Source organism: Leucoraja erinacea, unplaced genomic scaffold (assembly GCF_028641065.1).
Source record: "Leucoraja erinacea ecotype New England unplaced genomic scaffold, Leri_hhj_1 Leri_501S, whole genome shotgun sequence".
Lineage (NCBI taxonomy): Eukaryota > Metazoa > Chordata > Chondrichthyes > Rajiformes > Rajidae > Leucoraja > Leucoraja erinaceus.
In genome coordinates this window covers 79,079-85,725 of record NW_026576402.1, presented here as the reverse complement: position 1 = coordinate 85,725, position 6,647 = coordinate 79,079, and positions in this window count along the sequence as shown.

Here is a 6,647-nt window from a genome sequence, read left to right as displayed (position 1 = left end):
GACAACCAAGGTCTCGCTGCACCTCCCCCTTACCTAACCTAACCCCATTGAGATAATTATCTGCCCCCTTGTTTTTGCCGCCAAAGTGAATAACCTCACATTTATCTATATTATACTGCATCTGCCCACTCACTCAACCTGTCCAGGTCGCCCTGCAACCTCCTAACGTCCTCTTCACCATTCACACTGCCACCCAGCTTTGTGTCATCCGCAAACTTGCTAGTGTTGCTCCTAATTCCCTCTTCCAAATCATTAATATATATGGTAAACCGTTGCGGCCCTAACACCGAGCCTTGTGGCACTCCACTCGTCACTGCCTGCCATTCTGAAAAGGACCCGTTCACTCCTACTCTTTGCTTCTGGTCTGCCAACCAATTTTCTATCCATGTCAGCACCCTACCCCCAATACCATGCGCTCTAATTTCAAGTTCAAGTGAGTTTATTGTCATGTGTCCCTGTATAGGACAATGAAATTCTTGCTTTGCTTAAGCACACAGAAAAATAGCAGGCATTTACTACAATACAGATAAATGTGTCCATACACCATGATATAAATATACACACATATGAATAAATAAACTGGTAAAGTGCAAATAACAAAAAGTGGTTGTTAATGATCAGAGTTTTGCCCGAGCCAGGTTTAATAGCCTGATGGCTGAGGGGAAGTAGTTATTCCTGAAGCTGGTTGTTGCAGTCTTCAGGCTCCTGTACCTTCTACCTGAAGGTAGCAGGGAGATGAGTGTGTGGCCAGGATGGTGTGAGTCTTTGATGATACTGCCAGCCTTTTTGAGGCAGCGACTGCGATAAATCCCCTCGATGGAAGGAAGGTCAGAGCCGATGATGTACTGGGCAGTGTTTACTACTTTTTGTAGTCTTTTCCTCTCCAGGGCGCTCAAATTGCCGAACCAAGCCATATAACCATATAACCATATAACAATTACAGCACGGAAACAGGCCATCTCGACCCTTCTAGTCCGTGCCGAACACATAATCTCCCCTAGTCCCATATACCTGCGCTCAGACCATAACCCTCCATTCCCTTCCCATCCATGTAACTATCCAATTTATTTTTAAATGATAAAAACGAACCTGCCTCCACCACCTTCACTGGAAGCTCATTCCACACAGCTACCACTGTCTGAGTAAAGAAGTTCCCCCTCATGTTACCCCTAAACTTCAGTCCCTTAATTCTCATGTCATGTCCCCTTGTTTGAATCTTCCCTACTCTCAGTGGGAAAAGCTTTTCCACGTCAACTCTGTCTATCCCTCTCATCATTTTAAAAACCTCTATCAAGTCCCCCCTTAACCTTCTGCGCTCCAAAGAATAAAGCCCTAACTTGTTCAACCTTTCTCTGTAACTTAGTTGCTGAAACCCAGGCAACATTCTAGTAAATCTCCTCTGTACTCTCTCTATTTTGTTGACAAATGCAAAAGCCACGATGCAACTGGTCAGCATGCTCTCTACTGTGCACCTGTAGAAGTTAGAGAGAGTCTTCCTTGACAATCCAACTCTCTGTAATCTTCTCAGGAAGTAGAGGCGCTGATGTGCTTTTTTGATAATTGTGTTAGTGTTCTCGGACCAGGAAAGATCTTCAGAGATGTGCACGCCCAGGAATTTGAAGTTCTTGACCCTTTCAACCATCGACCCGTTGATATAAATGAGGCTGTGGGTCCCCCTCCTACTCCTTCCAAAGTCCACAATCAGTTCCTTGGTTTTGCTGGTGTTGAGGGCCAGGTTATTGCGCTGGCACCATATGGACAGTTGCTCGATCTCTCTTCTATATTCTGACTCATCCCCATCAGTGATACGCCCCACAATAGAATCTGAATAGTGGTGTCGTCAGCGAACTTGATGATGGAGTTCGCACTGTGGTTGGCTACGCAGTCATGGGTATAGAGTGAGTACAGCAGGGGGCTGAGCACGCAGCCTTGAGGTGCTCCCATGCTGATTGTTATCGAGGCTGACACATTTCCACCAATACGAACAGACTGTGGTCTGTGGATGAGGAAGTCGAGGATCCAGTTGCAGAGGGATGCGCAGAGACCCAGTTCTGCAAGTTTGGTAACCAGCTTGGAGGGGATGATTGTATTAAATGCCGAGCTGTAATCGATGAATAACAGCCTGACATATGAGTTTTGTTGTCCAAGTGGTCCAGTGCGGAGTGGAGGGCCAGGGAGATCGCATCCACCATTGATCTGTTGTGGCAGTAAGCGAACTGCAGTGGGTCCATGTTTTTGTCTAGGTAGGAATTGATTTGCTCCATGATCAACCTCTCAAAGCACTTCATCACCACCGGCGTTAGTGCCACTGGTCGATAGTCATTGAGGCACGTCACCTTACTCTTCTTGGGCACCGGTATAATTGATGCCCTTTTAAAGCAGGTGGGGACCTCAGACCTCAGAAGTGAGAGGTTGAAAATGTCCATAAAAACTCCCGCCAGTTGGTCCGCACAGGTTTTTAGAACACGACCGGGTATACCATCAGGACCAGGTGCTTTTCGGGGGTTCACCCCTCTGAAGGATTTCCTGACATCGGCCTCTGTGACTGAGACTGAAATGCCATCACAGCGAATGGGGGATCGGGAAGGCACATCAGTATTCTCCCTGTAAAGGCGTGCGTAAAACGCATTGAGCTCGTCAGGGAGTGATGTTTTACTGACATTCGAGCTGCCTCCTGCTTTCGCCTTGTAGGAGGTGATTGCATTCAGGCCCCGCCACAGCTGCCGAACATCTGTCTCATCATCCAGTTTGAAGCAGAAGTCCCTTTTAGCCTTTTTGATGGCCTTACCAAGGTCATATCTGGACTTCATGTAGGCCACTGTATCATCGGACATGAATGCTCTGTGTCTGGACTTCAGGAGAGTGCGGATGTCAAAGTTCATTCAAGGTTTCTGATTGGGAAACACTCGGAAGGTTTTTGTAGGGATGCAGTCCTCCACACATTTCTTTATGAAAAGTCTGTAACGACTGTGGCATATTCGTTCAAGTCCGTTGCCGAGTCCTTGAACATTTCCCAGTCAACAGACTCCAAACAGTCCTGGAGTTGTTCTTCTGCGCACCCCCCCCCCCCCCCCCCCCCCCCCCCCCCCCCCCCGACCAGCTCTGTACTTTCCTCACTTCTGGGGGTGCGCTCTTTAATTGCTGCCTGTAGGCATGAAGAAGCAGCACCAGTATGGTCGGACTTACCGAAGTGAGGGCGAGGGATAGAACAATAGGCATTCTTGATGGTGGTGTAGCAGTGGTCGAGGGTGTTAGGTCCTCTGGTGCAGCAGGAGACATGTTGGTGGAAGTTGGGGAGTGATTTCTTGAGGTTTGCCTTATTGAAGTCCCCAGCAATGGTGGTAAATGCCTCGGGGTTAGACGTCTGGTGTCTGTTGACCACGGCGTGCAGCTCCTCCAGTGCCAGGTGGACGTCTGCCTGGGGTGGGATGTAGACCGCGGTCAGGATAACGGAGGTGAATTCTCTTGGGAGGTAGAAGGGACGGCACTTCACCGCCAGATGTTCCAGGTGTGGAGAGCAGGAGTTGGACAGGACTGTCACGTCTGAACACCACGCAGAGTTGACCATGAGGCAGACGCCTCCTCCTCTCCCTTTCCCAGATGCCAGTGTACGGTCCATACGGTGGATGGAGAACCCTTCAGGCTGGACCGCTGAGTCTGGGGAGCTGGGGGTGAGCCATGTCTCTGTGAAACAGAACACAGAGCATTCCCTCAGCTCCCTTTGATAAAGCAGTCTTGCCCTTAAGTCTTCCACTTTGTTTTCAAGGGACTGGACATTAGCTAGGAGGATAGTAGGGAGAGGGGGCCGTAGTCCCCTGCGCTTCATTCTGACCTAAAGTCCTGCCCGACGGCCATGTTTCCGGACACAATGGAGGCTTCCCCTTAGTTCCCAGGTACTGTACTTGCTGTACCTGCGGACCTGCGCTGGAACGGGGATTCCCTCACAGACGGCAGCTCCAGCTCCATAACGAACAGGGGATTCCCTCACAGACGGCAGCTCCAGCTCCGTAATGAACGGGGATTCCCTCACAGATGGCAGCTCCAGCTCCGTAGTTCCTGTAAGATCCAGCCCGTCGGTTCTGGGGGTCATCCCGGGGTTTCAAGGTACAGTACCTGGGATCCACAGTCGGGTCGGGAGTTCCGCAGCCAGCGTGGGGAAGTTTTAAGTCCGGATTTCCCGCAGCTGCGGGAGATCGCGAAATTGCGAGAGCCTTGAGGTGCTCCAGCAGCTTCTCCGAAATGGCACCGATTTCTGCCGTTTTTCTGATCCAGGTAAGTTGTTGGAAGTTGTAGTTGAGCCTTTTCTTTTCCGGAGCTTCGCAAAAGTCGCCGCAGGCAGGTGCCATCTTGCCAAAAGGTGACCCAAAGGTAGTCACCAGTCTCCCGTGTGGGACCTTATCAAAGGCTTTCTGAAAGTCTAGATACATACATCCACTGACACCCCTTCATCCATTTTACTTGTCACATTCTCAAAAATTCCAAAAGAATAGCCAAGCATGATTTCCCTTTCATAAATCCATCTCGACTTGGACTAATCCTTTTACTGCTATCCAAATCCCCCATTATTACCTCTTTAATAATTGACTCCAGCACCTTTCCCACCACTGGTCTGTAATTTCCCGTTTTCTCACTCGCTCCTTTCTTGAAAAGTGGGATAACATTAGCTATCCTCAAATCCACACGGACTGATCCTGAATCTATTGAACATTGGAAAATGATCACCAATGCGTCCACTATTTCTAGAGCCACCTCCCTGAGGACCCTGGGATGCAGACCATCAGGCCCTGGGGATTTGTCATCCTTCAGTCCCATTAGCCGACCCAATACTATTTCTCGCCATGACATTTTCTTCCAGTTCCTATACCCCCTTAGATCTCCTGTCCTCCAGTACATCTGGGAGATTGTTTGTGCTTTCTTTAGTGAAGACAGATCTGAAGTACCTGTTCAACTCTTCTGCCATTTCCTTGTTGGCCATAATAATTTCACCCATGTCTGCCTTCAAGGGACCCAAATTTGACTTTGCTAGTCATTTCCTCTTAACATATCTAAAGATGATTTTACTGTCCTTCTTTATATTCCTGGCCAGCTTCCATATAACCATATAACCATATAACAATTACAGCACGGAAACAGGCCATCTCGGCCCTACAAGTCCATGCCGAACAAATTTTTTTCCCCTTAGTCCCACCTGCCCTTCGTACTTCATCTTTTCAGCCCGTATTGCCCATTTTGTTTCCTTCTGTTGTCCTATGAAAGTTTCCCAATCCGCTGGCTTCGGCTACTCTTTGCTGTGTTATACATTTTTCTTTTAGTTTTATTCTAATATATCCCATTATAGATATACCGTTCCCCTTAATATTCTCCAGTCATTTGCCTACCACAGAAGTTAGGTCTCTGGTCTATGCTTTGTAGATCCTCTTAAATGCAGGACCTGATGAACAACCACATCCATTCATCCTGATCTTTGGGCATGACCACCTCGTTGTACCTTTAAATCCTGCCCCCTCTCCTTAGAGTCCTTGCCGAAGACTCACACTTGCCCTCTACACAGCACATTACCTCAACACAGCCACTACACAACACCTCCCAACAGGCTGCATCTTGCTGTTTTATTAGTTGCTCAATCAGCCAGGTTCGATGCTTCAAATAATTTGCGCCATATATTCAAGTGTCCTGCTAAACTGTGAAGTCATTTTTGTCCACGTCATTAATATAGGCTGTAAACCTGGGAGACCCAGCACTGGCCTTTGCAGCATCGGTCTAGTTAGTGACCCATTTATCCAAGTGAATGGGCTGCCAGGCAAGTGGCCAGTGTTATCCTGGATGGTGTAGGAGCTGCAACATCTCCGGAGCAACACCAGAAATTGGAGGAACAGCACCTCATATTCCGCCTGGGTAGCTTGCGTCCGGATGGCATGAACATTGAATTCTCCCAATTTTGCTAGCCCTTGCTGTCTCCTCCCCTTCCTTAACCCTCTAGCTGTCTCCTCCCATCCTCCTGCCCTCAGGCTCCTCCTCCTCCCTGTCTTCTCTCCAACTGCTTGTCACCATTAATGTATCTCTGTGTCCTGACCACTACACTCTTATTAAAGCCACACATACTGCCAATTCCTGGTCGTCACTTGTTGAGTTCCCAAACCCTTTGCATCCCCCAGGTTACTATTATTTTTGCCAAAGTTGTGTTTCCCTTGAATCCATCTTCAACTCTAGAATTGTCCCACTTGTTTCTTGTGGCTTTTAATGCCTTTAAATAATGAACATTTGTAAATCATAAGTCAATTATATTCCATGCTTCTTATTACTTTCTCCTGTCGCTCCGTGTCTTGTTTTATGATTTGCCCTTGCCAGCTCTGCCTGGATGCTGAGCAATCAATCAATAAAATCTTCTGTCCAATTTAGTATGTAATTAAATGTCCACATTTGATGACTTTAATATCAGACTCGACCGAACCTGATGTACTTCTTCTCTAACACCACAGCTGCCAGCAACATGTGTGTTCTGACCAGGGCTGCTGACAAGGTTAACATAGAAACATAGAAAATAGGTGTAGGCCATTCGGCCCTTCGAGCCTGCACCACCATTCAATATGATCATGGCTGATCATCCAACTCAGTATCCTGTACCTGCCTTCTCTGCAGAGAATTCC